The sequence below is a fragment of the Ischnura elegans genome, chromosome 1 (genome assembly GCF_921293095.1).
Source record: "Ischnura elegans chromosome 1, ioIscEleg1.1, whole genome shotgun sequence".
Lineage (NCBI taxonomy): Eukaryota > Metazoa > Arthropoda > Insecta > Odonata > Coenagrionidae > Ischnura > Ischnura elegans.
This window is the reverse complement of record NC_060246.1, coordinates 94559486-94572150: the sequence shown is the minus strand read 5'-3', so window position 1 is coordinate 94572150 and position 12665 is coordinate 94559486. Positions and strand designations below refer to the sequence as shown.

The window sequence follows — 12665 nt, the reverse complement described above, 5'->3', positions numbered from 1 at the left end:
AGTCATTGTGTTGATGAGAGTGGCATCGGCCCAAAGTTGAGTGGATAACTTAATGTTTTTTTTATTTGCAGTTCCCCATTTGCGATTTGCTTTTCGTCTTCGCAGATCACATTCCAATGCGGTAAGGGTGCCGCCAATATGGGACCACGCCTTTTAAATCTTCCAACCGTAGCTGGTCTCCTCCCAAGCATTCAATTCTCACATTCTCCCAATTCATTTTAGGAGTCGCTCCTTTTCTCACATCAAGTTTTACGAATGCAAATGCAAATCGGGCCTCCTGAATAGAAACAGTTTTCAATCATGATCTCTGATGCGGATCTGCATTCTAAATAACAATGCGGATCTAATTCCGGGATTTGAGATTGGATTCTGAGTTATATCATTCTCTCACTCTAAACATGACAGCTGTCCTTATTATATGAATAGACACTCAAGGCCTTTTTGGAATATCTATACCACAATTTTTTCTATTTCGACGTAATTTAAAAAAATGTTAAGTATCTTTTTATGGGATTTTCAGCCCACACTTGAGTTGCATATCCGAAAAAATGTCAGACTAATTAAATGAATATAAATATTTTGGCATATCTTATGTGGTACGGTAAAACTATATACTCTATCGATTTTATGGAGGAATTAAAAATCAGCTGCCACAATAACGGAATGAGTGGAGTAATGTAAAATATGTATGACCCATGAAACCAATAGAAATGAAAAGCAGTGAATTTTCGGAACATCATGTGGATACCGAAAAATGTTTAAAGAAAAATTAAATCAGCAGTCTTCCTTGGATAATTTTAGATCTCGTGTCATAAACTAATTAAAAAACGTACTCACTTCATAAATAGTTTTGTTTTTAATTTTATTTGAGTGTTACATTTTCGGTAAAAACCTTATTCCTCCGCGTAGTAAAATCCTCGGCGTAGAGCAATTAATCATATACGTTTCCATGCAAGTTAGAGTTTGATAAATAATGTAGGTCTTACAGCTAGGACTAAAAGACAGTCTTACAAGTAGTCGCTGAAAATCAGAATTGAGTGTGTTCTTCTCTACTCCCTTTTTCTCAGCTACCTTAGAGCTATATGGGGTCATGCGCACGATTTTCAAAGGCATTGCAGGTGTTCTCAAGTAACACTGAATTCCTTAGCATCCATCTTAGGAATTTGGATTTGCCGTGAATCTGTACCCGAAAATTCTCGTTTGTACGCTGTTCGTGTATTCCTGAATTCGGATGAGCGAGGTACGTTGTAAGCAGTTGGCATGAGGCTATGCTTTCTTCGCGCTTGATTGAATTTGGTGCCCTCATCATTCTGAAGCAAGGTAGGGCTTGTGCCAAACATCCGGCTGAGTCAGGTCTTGTTTCGGATCAAATTTCCTTTTCATTGGAGCCAAAAGCGTACGGACTCATCCTGCAGAACGCATGTTGAAACACGAAAAGATTTTTTCTGAACATAGACCGGAAAGATGATCTCACTCGTAGGTGCATGCACATGGTTGGGAAACTGATACGCTTTAAATGGAAGAATTGGGAGGGCTTGATTTTGACCTAGTACCATACTCTTTACGTCGTTAGTCTTTGCTATTTTGCATATTTACCGTTTTGTTTCTTTTTTGGAAAGGTTATCGAGTGCTCTTGATTACATTTTTACGATATTCTTACGTATTTCTGTGAAAGTGCTATTTTTTCTTTTCCATGAAAGTGGTATTTTTCGCGGTAGATGAACTGTAAATTAAAAAAAATAAGGAGGCGGCTATATTCTCAGTGGGTAATTCTTAATGATGACGGTGAGCTTATATCTATATTTTAATTGTAAACTAAACACATCAGGTAAAATAATCTCGGGAATCCCCTCATTTAAATCGCCTCATTTGTCCTCTTCCGAGATCGTTTTTCGACTCCGGTTAGGCTTTAGGGCACGTAAAATTATTACGTTATCTTTAAGAGACTCCAAAATTAATGCTGACTACGTATTTTCATTGACATTGCGAGATGAACTAGCTGGTGTTTTTTAAAGGCGGATCTCCACTATCAGGGCCGGCCCTAGCAGGTGCGTGGCTAGGGGCGAACCTTCAGTGCGGGGCCCTTCACTTAAAATATTAATCTCTATACCCCATCTACAAACTCGAGAATTTTGAATCCCTACCACTCTCTGGTTAAGTATGTGTTCCCCTCCCAAATTCAGACTTCGTAATTACGCCGCGCCGTTATGATACCATCAGGCAGTATAATACAATTAAAATTTATTACACGACACAGTAATGTACTGACAAACGCAATTGCACAATAAAAATTACTGCATTATTATTCCTTTTTCAAAATATTATTTTTTGTCTAGCACGGACTTAACAATACAGTAATAGTTGAAATTGCGTTTTCAAAACTATCGTATATTTTAATTTTTTTTTTCACGAACGCGGGGCCCCCCAAAGCGCGGGGCCAGGAGCGGTCTGCCCGGTCGCCCCGCCCTAAGGCCGGCCCCGTCCACTATGAATACAATTACAAAAAGATTCTTTAATTTAGAGCAGGGATGGCCAACCCGCGTTCCACAGAGTGGCACGCCAGAATTGTGGCTCGCGAAGACTTATTGGATTTAAAAAAATTGACAAATTAATTTTGTCTTTGGGAACTGGAAAAATCAGCAAAAAACCTACATATACCACTGAATACAACATCGCCGATAAGCGACCATACACCAGTGCTACTATATTAGAATACACCGTGGTCATGGGCAGGGATGGCAAAAAGAAAGGATCCGAAAATGTTTCGTTTCGACCTTGAGTGAAACGAAAATACGAGACCTAGGTTTATTTTTGTTCCCTCTCGAAATTAAAATCACCAGGGAGTTTAGTTTCGACCCGTGGCGAAACTTTACTCCCAGGAATGGAACTAAATTAATGGAAACTCCGCTGCTCATAGCTAAGTTTCGATCCCAGAAGTTGATTGGAGGGAAATAAGGGGTTGGCTCACGATCAGTAGATTTTAAACTGCCGAGTAAAACTTTAAGCTTTTTTACACTTGGCGTTAAGTGTCATTGTTATAAAATTTTACTTTGTCCAGTTTGATGCTGAAAAGAAAATATATAGCGGATCAACATATTCGTGATTTTTAAATTGTTTGGACAGAAGAATTTTCGTTAACGAATCAAAATAGTTTCAAGCCTGCTTGTTTGATTTGTAGCATTTGTACCTTAAGGGCGAAACTTTTAAAAAAAATTTGGCTCATGATAGACTGATATGTACCTAAAACACTTTTGGGAGCATCTTGAAGAACTCATCCTAATATAGATATTTAGTAAAATAACTGATACACCAAATGATTTTTTTCATGGCGAATTTCATCCTTGGTGTAGATATATGAACTTCCGTTTTTACATTTAACTAATTAAAGATTTCCTACGAAAAAGTCGCGTCTGTTTTCCATTAGATTCAAGGTCTGTGTCAGAGCCGTACCTCGAATTATCCGTCGGTGATTCAAAACTGACCGTGTCCGCTCGACCTCAGCATTTGGAAGCGGTTAGTCCACCCACGCCTCGACCAAGGCCAACAGGCTAGCCGTCATTCCGGGGAACGAAGGGATTCCGGGGTCTTCAAGGTGCTAATTTAAGGTAATATTACCTTTCTAGGTTAAATTTAGAAATGATATCCTGAATTTTGCTGTAGGTAGCTGGAGTTGGATCGGCTGAAGTCAAGTGATATACTCCAGTTACCTATTACTTATACAAAAGAGTCGCCAAAAAATGTAAACAAAAGAAAACATAATAAGAAATGGAATATGAGTGCAATTTTGTACCTCAGCACAATGCTAACGCCAAAAATAATTTTTAAAAAGGTAATTACAGTTGTCAAATTGACTAGTTTCAACACTTCTGCGAGCCCTTGCACACTGAACTGTTGACGACACATCTTGGCTAAATATTTACAATCTAAGAGGTAAATGCTAAATAAATATATTTATTTATGAACAAAAAATATGTAGAACGTACACAAAAGCCAGGAAACTAAATGTATTTGCGTAAATTAGGCGAAGTCGATATAGTGGTTTACGTTTTTAGATGTTGGAACTAGAGATTCCGGCGGCCATCTTGTCAGTTTCAGGCAGTTTTTCGCAAACCTCTTTCTTATTTCATCATGAACTTATAAATTCCCGTAAATATTTATATTTTTCACAAAATTTCGCTGCTAATAAATGCCGTCTCAACAACGTCAAGTCACAAACAGCTTCGCTAGCTCGAAAAAAACTTAATGTCTCCATAAGAACCTATGTAAAATTATACTAATTTTACCGTCAAATAATTCAAAAACGGCTCATGGGAATATCTTTTTCTTTGAATCGTTGAAAGTGCGTCATTGAAAGAATATGTGACCAAAGTTTCATCAATTCTTGCTACTTTTATCGAGGCGCTCTACCTACCTTATGACCTTACGAGTGGCCTTGGATTTACACGGTATAAAGTAAATTCAAGAATAGCACCAACAACTTTTATAGATTTAATGTCGTATACTTATGCGAAATATTTAATCATGAGCATTTCCACCGATTAGTAAGGCTCTCTCGCAGTGAAAATAACACAACTAGATGCTGACAGTGTATATTTTCTCATTTTTAGTGCAGTGAAAATACATTCCCAAGTCAAGTGGATCAAAGCTCACACCTAGCCCTTTCTCAGTGTTTTATTGGCTGTTAACGCCTTGTTGTCAAAACCTTTTCTTTTGTTCGGGTTCTATTCACCATGTCCAGTATGTTACCATTCATGAACTGAATCTATGTCATAAAAGTTTTTAATGAAGTCGTATAATTTTCTCTGTGGTCGCTGTGAGAATGTGTTTGATAGAATCTTTCTTTATTCCAGGACAGACATCGCTGTAAACACATAATAGAAGAAATATGGGTGTTTTTGCATGTAAAACCTGTGGTTCTTTTGCGATAGCATTCATCTGTTCTTGTTTCTCGATGCTTTCTTGGCCACGAGGAGTGTAGTGCTGGGGAAACACATGTTTTCCCCCATTGAAAACCGTGTTAAGCATGGAGGAAGGACTCGTGCTGATTCACATGCATTTATTTTCTCCTTTATTTTTTATTCGTAGTCTTAAGGATCGTGTTTTTATAGTCTAAGTTAGCCATGCGATATTTTCCTGCAAAAGGGTGCCTTTTTACGGGGTGCCTACGGTGCCTTTTTATCAATTATTTTGCCACCTCTCATGTTTGTGAATGGACATGAGTTAATATTTATAAGTGGGAGATTCTAGTCGGACATTATGTGGACATGAATGATGATAGACCTTTTATGTGTATACAAACCTTTATGAGGCTCTAAATGGCTTCCTCTGCCTTTGAACTCAAATAAGCGGTGTTCTTTGGTAAGAAAAAAAAATATTTTTAAAGGGATGAATTAGTCGCTCGAGAATTTTGTACCATCATTTCTGTGGATTCCAGATGCGATAATATATTCACTCGTATAACCACGTATAATAGCAAACTAATGGGCATAAATCGTTCCCTATTGGCTTACGTGGGAAATCAAAGTGGAAGTATTTTATTTAGTTATGGACGAGATTTGAAAGCGAAAAGTTCTCAATTTTTTACAATTTAAATGGTGAGAATTATGAATTATATCTCTTTCATTATTAATTTTTCACATGAAATTTATCAATAGGTTGATACTTCCGCCAGCAACGGAGCTTTAGGAAATTATGTGGTAATTAAATCGCATTAACGGCACCATTCAGAAACTGGATGACGAGTAATAATTTTTATCGCAACTCAAGTTAAATCTCACCAATTGAATGATGTAGATTTTCCAGACAATCTAGGAACGTTGTGCGTTATTTTGTATTGTAGAATATATCTCCATTGGGAACGTAATTTCTATGTCAATTTCAATGACTTTTCAGTTATAAGCCTGTAAAGCCAGCCGTTCTTGTCCGGTGATATTTGTCGGATTATGAATGAAGAATAACTGAATCGAACTAATAAACTTAATAGACCTGCTAGATGCTTTTAAATACATGCATTATTTTTTATGAAAAGGCCTACAAAAATTATGTTGACAAAAAAAAGCCTCTTGCCGTTTCAGTGTGAAACACTGCCGTGACCAGGATTCGAACCTGGGTTGTTGCGGCCACAACGCAAAGTACTAACCACTATACGATCACGGCTATTTCGAGGCCTGTGGTGTAAGGGCTTTTCTGAAAGATAACTTTCTACTTGGTTCGACCGCTGAAATGGAACGGACCCGGAAGGCCTTCCTCACCCCAGCCACCGACTGCGCACCGGCGAGTCGATACGAATCCGCTGCACGCTCGAACAGAAGAAAAAATAACTCCATCAGTTTGGCAAGGGAGGCGTCGTATGGGACAATTGAGATATTGATTTTTAAAGATGCATGAATTCTTCTGCCTTTTGAGAGAATGTTCACTTCTTTAAAAATTCCAACTTCTCTCTGATATTACTGAAAATTGGTGAGTAACGGGGGAGCGGTTTCCCAGTTCCCGGTAACGTTGGAATTGAATCGATTCATAAAGATGCATGGGTTCTCCTACCTTTAAAGGAAATTTTCACTTGTTTAAAAATTCCAAAGTATCGCTGATATTAATGAGAGTTGGGGAATAACTGAGGAGCAGTTTCCGAGTTACCGGTAGCGTCGGAATTTATGTTGATTTTGGCTCATCGCAGCATTTTCAGAAATGTGAGTATCACTCGTCATATACTTATTGCTAACTGTAAATAATCATTTTCCCTCTCTATCTCTATCGATGTCTCATCTCATCAAGTCCCGCCTATAAATAGAGTGTGGGCGTGGAGGTTATCCAAAATAATTTCACAGTTGACTCGTTGGAGAATTTCTGGTATAGTAAATTAATTATTTGTAAATGCTGTATGAAGTGGGTTAAACTTTTACCTCAAAACACGAAAATTATTTCTAGAGAATTAACATTTTGATACAATTCAAATGTTTTAAGAAAAATAACAAGTGTAGGTGATATTACGACCGTTTAAAATTGTAATTGGGTCTCGTAATTGATGCAATTACTTTGAAGTAATTATACTTAAGCCCCTTTATTTTTTATAGGTACCCATCTTAAGCATCGATGATCGTGCGCATAAACAATTATTAGCCGATATTCCTAGTTGTGCGTTGAGGAGATGACACGCAATCAAGCTTCTGAGATAGCACGGCTGTGATGGGCCATGACTTGGCAACTCTTTGGCTGTGTGTTTGACCCCTATCTCGTCCAAATCACTTGTTTACAATTGAAGTGAGAGCATGTATGCCTCTAGATAGATAGAATGGTTAGGTAAATGGGTCAAAATGAAATCGTCTACCCAAAGTTCATTGCTGGTTCTTATTTCTTGAAAACTATAACGGCAAACATTTTTTTCTTTTTTAATTTCATTTCCTTTTTTAATCATTGAGCCCACTTTGCAAGTTATCAGTGATGAAACACCTGATTCTTTATCTTAACATGGGAAGGCAAGAGGAACGCCTTATGTCATTCATAGCTCCCGCTCAATTATTATGTAATCTACGAAGTATTTTTCTTCCTCAGTCTTGAGCAAACAATTTTATTTATTAACAGAATCTGTGATAATCTCATTATCTTCCAGGGAACAGTTTTCGCTAACCGGTATTTAGTATAAATTTTATGACTCAGAGTCTCATTATAGAATTGTTTTCAACAGAAACCTATTACATGATCAATAAATCGATATTAATTAATTAAATTGTGATATTGGGCGAACGACAGAGTGAGACACGTCATGGGGGAGAAGGATAAACTGCCAAGTCAATCGTAAGGTAATTTAGGGTCGAGTAAAGAGGGTTTCTTGAAAGAAGGTGGACTGACATTACAAGGAGTCCACATAAGGGTGGCAACTGTCAGTATGGGAAGAAAATATTCAGCAACTGGACCCAAACTTATTGCATGAATAAGTTAGCAGTTTATCCTTTCCTCCATTATTTGGCTATCTCAGTCTTTCGCCCAAAAACGGAATTTAATTCCCAAATATCGGAATAATTAAATATTTTCGAGGCAAAAATAATTATATACTCAGCCATTAACTCATAAAATTAATACTAAACATGCGAATTAAATAATAAATGAATACGCGAAAACTGTTCCCCGAAATTTTAGTGAGATCATCACACACTCAAAGCACTACCAAAGTGGTTTTCTCAAAACTGAGGAAGAAAAATACTTTGTAGATTATATGCAGGGTGCCCCATTTATCTTGACCACCCGAAATAACTTTTTGTCCAGATGAAAATTCAAAAATGTGTCAAGCAAATGTTCATTAGCCGTCGGGGGGACATTAATCAGCATGACTGCCTTCCTTGTGGCTTTGTTATTTACAAAGATATGAACAGCGGTATGTCTTTTTTAAATGGCACTCTATATTTTTTTATGAATGACTGGTGTGCATTTTACTTTGTTTTCATTTGTTCACTGTCAACGTCAGCAAGTGGAGCAGTTCCAATACCCTCGTACCTGTGCTAAGCGCTAGTGAGTCAGTCATTTTTCATAACACTGTGTTTATGTGTAGTGGTCCACTGAGCTACATTTTTGAATAAGTCCCTAGGAGAGGAAATGAAGTGCCGAATCAAAAATACAGGGTGCCATTTAAAAAAGACATACCGCTGTTCATATCTTTGTAAATAACAAAGCTACAAGGAAGGCAATCATGCTAATTAATGTCCCCCTGACGGCTAATGGACATTTGCTTGACACATTTTTGAATTAACATCTGGACAAAAAGTTATTTCGGGTGGTCAAGATAAATGGGACACCCTGTAGAAACTGAACCAGAGCTATGAGTGGTATCAAGGGCGTAGAGATTGAAATATTGATCACACCAAAGGATCATTTCAACAATGAACTGATAACAAATGGGATGAAAGTCCCCCCCTCACCTTAAATTTTACCGTCACGGCTTACTGATTGATTTATTAGCAAGCTTTTGTGTCAGAAGGTTATGAGCAGTTTATAAAAAAAGAAACCGGGCTGAGTGAGTGGGTGTCGGGAGGCGAATGGGTGACGCCCGCGTCCTTGGGAAGTTGCAGGGTCGCGGTCGGAGCAACGCTCCGTCGCCTCCGCCAGTTGACAGCTGGGGACATAAAAGTTTGCTTCAGAATTCCTGCTGGAATGGACTCTCAATCCGGCCGGGCACCATTATTGAAACTATTAAACGCCTTTAGAAATACCTACAGAAAGCATGTATCTGGCTGTTAGCTTAGTCGAACTCAAACTCGTTCTTTACCTAGCGTGTCGAATCACCCCGTGCCACACAACCCGGTGGTGGCTTGCACGGTACGCCGTAGATGCAGATGTAATGTAAATTGATGGCAGAAATGGGTCGTGGAAATTAGCTCACAACGCAGTCATATTACAGCTAATAATTTAATGACAAAACCTGGCAGCAATCAGATTGAAAAAATACTTCTTGGCCACAAAAATGAAATACATAGCATTCAAAATTTTAGGGTAACTTCGCTTGGAAATGAAATTATCCGAGAATTGTAAATTAAGGCTATGGGTGATAAGTATCCTCAGGGCCATCGAAAATCGTAGGTAAATGCGCTGGCAAAGAATAGCTTTGCCGGATAGGCCCATTTAAAAAATATGCTTTGGATTCATGTTGGGCTTTTTTTGAGAGAATTTTTTTAAATACGTACGCTATTCATATTTCTTACTTAGGCGCGTTTAAGAGATAACGGTTTTATCAGCATGGTCTGGTATCAACAATCACAACAGTGTTTTTTCCTTAGAGACCCGTATGCTCTGGTATTTGACCTTAATGTTTTTAAACTCATGCAGTTCTTCAAGGCTTTCACTGAGAATTGATTGGTAGTCTTCATTGAACAAAAGTGGCACCGAGGCTAAGCAGCACTTTTTTCCACCTTAAAGCGCAGGTGATTACAAGGAGACATTGGATGGCTATAGCGAAATTAAATTAATGTCATATATAAATCACTATCCACAATACTGAGGAAGTTGGCAGGGCCACCGAAACTTTAAATGCAGCAGGTGATATTTTTTTACGTGAGTCTTACTCAACCTTAGTTTTTGTACGTGCCATCATTCATTTAAGTTGACATTAAATTAATGCTGACCAAATTATTTCACTACACCGTAGCTGCAGGCTGGAGTGATCAAGTATCCTATTTCCTGCATGTTATCGTCTATATTTTTAGCGTCTACTTGACAGGACTAATCAATAAAAGGTGCTAAATACCACCGACCCACGATGTAAAGAAAGCCATGCTTAAACAGTTGTATTTTTTTTACTATCGTCGGAACCGTAAGTAACGGAAACCGTGTTCTTTCCGGCTACCTTGGCAGCGTGGGAGTATGGGAAGGGTCGAGTGAAAGTTGGCTCATTTCTGAAGATGAATAGAATCGCGTGCATGGGCCACGCCCGTTCTAAAGTAAGCCAACTCTCCGGAAAAAATAATACGCTTAAAGATGATGACGGAAGGAACAAACGTAATTAAAGGCATAAAAAATAGGGCTTAGCTGGAGAAAGTGTTAACCTGTGGGCCAAGGTGCCGTGCGCGGAACGGTTGCTCATTCCTCTTTGGTTAGTCACTTCCTCATTGTTTTGTTATTGGGTGAAGCGGATGCACTGGGCCTTTAGATGATACCACAACTGGGTACCATGTTGAATTTACGTGAGTTGATCGCTACCCAACGCGGTCCGTTCCCCATTGGTTGACTGAATAGTTAATTATAATTATCAATATCCGTTTTAATAGGCGGAGACAATTTGGGTGAGATAAGTAAATTTAAGTACAATAATTTTTAAAATATTTTTTATCAACAATCCATCTGTGGAATGTTGGCGATAATTGACTGGAAGTCAAAGGATTAATTTCGAATGTCGTTCTAAGTCAAATGAACTCTACTAACGAACGATTTAAGATTTACATTACTGAGGGTTCTCTGTGAAAGCTAATTAACTCATTCAATTTATAAACAAGCTGCTCCAAGAACGCGAATCATAACTATTTTCTCATTATTCAGGCGTCAAGATCTCCATCTTCAAAGTTAATGATAGACCGTCGAAGGAATTTAATTATTGCTTTTTAGGGAAAACAAATCATGATAGGCTATCGTCACGCTTCTTCCGCTGAAGAATATAAAATTATCATGGTATCCGATTCTATAAACGATTCCTCGTGACGTTTTCTATATGAAGTGAGAGATATTTTCAGTGTATTAAAATACATTTTATTAATTTTACTACCATCGTGATTGATAAAAAATTAATTGCTAGTGAAGTTACATGTTAGCATTCTGAATCTGTCTAAAAATAGTGAGTTTATACGTATATTGCTTATTCCGGATGCTGGAACAGGTAGTGCTGGTAGTCATGCTACATTATCTGGCAATGAATTAAAAAATTATCATAAATAGACAGATTTTGCTGTGGCATACCCTTAATTGTGACGTTGTTTGCACATGTTAATGGGTGAGCCAATATCTGCGCTTATTTGCTAAAAAATTAAAAAAATGAATACATCAATGCGTTTATAGATTAACGCTCATTTCCAGAAATATTAATTTACGTATCTATCAAATTTCAGGAGATGCAGTGAATGAATTGGAATAAAAATAAGTCGGTGAGTAAACAATGTATTGCTTCTCCAAGGAAGACGAGAATCATTTTATTGATTTCTAATCATAAAAATGGAGAATCATTTGAGTTATTTTGATTATTTGAGCGATGAAATTGATTTTATGAATGGCATGCATGTTTACCTACGGGAGGGTAAATATGACAAAGATATTTTAATGTTATTATTTAGGTGCTTAAGGATGAATTGATTTCCCATGGTTCAATTCGGTCTTTTATACACAAAGAACTTTAATAACACACCTTAAGGAGACTCTTGAAGAAGAGGAGAAGAGGAGAGACTCATTACTACCGTATGTTATATGATAATTCAATAACGTACGCCAATTGCTGTCTAATCGATGGCGCCCTCAGGGCAGCTATTATTCAATCTCTCGATGTATCAAACCTCCTGAACTTCTCCGTGTTTGCCAGAGCATATCTTCTATTTATTCATAATGTCCGACTTCTGAGTAATCACATCCACTTTGCATTAGCGTTTTTTCTTCTCATTGCAAATTCGGGAGGATTGCCGACCTAGCAATTTAAAACCGATTATAGAAACGGGGAGAGCTCGGGAAGAGGAGATGACGAATAAAAAGTGCGTTTTTGCAGATAAAAAACTCGGGTTTCGGGAGGTGTGTGTGGGCGTTTTGGCGCAATGAATTAGAAACGGTAGAGCGCAGTTGATATATAAGACGGGGAAAGGCATGTTGCGGTTTGAAACAGTAAATGCGGACATTCTTAATGTTGGAAGCGGACAATTGAGGTAAAGGTTTGAGACGTGGATGTAGTTTGTTATTTTTCTACGTATAAATATGCAAACAAATCTTACCATTCCCATGCCACCTGCGACTGTTTTTCAGAAATCTTACCCAATGTTCTTAAGAATGTTATTAACAAATTTTGTTTTTTTTTTACAGGGACTGACTGCGTGTGTATGAGAAGTCAAAAACTTATTTTATTAGTGCATGGGCTACACCTAAAGAACGATTCTTGGTAAAGGAATTGATATGAAGCAGTTACTGGCAGCATTTTTTTCCATTTTTAAGTT

The 12665-nt window shown here is 37.8% G+C and overlaps 1 protein-coding gene and 1 non-coding gene across 3 annotated transcripts in view; both read right to left on the bottom strand.

Annotated features, from left to right (window-relative positions):
* LOC124166491 overlaps positions 1-12665 on the bottom strand; it is an 87574-nt gene that overhangs the window by 37394 nt on the left and 37515 nt on the right. The window lies entirely within an intron of this gene.
* Trnah-gug lies at positions 6085-6156 on the bottom strand. Its single transcript has one exon. It is a non-coding gene; the product is annotated as a tRNA-His (tRNA).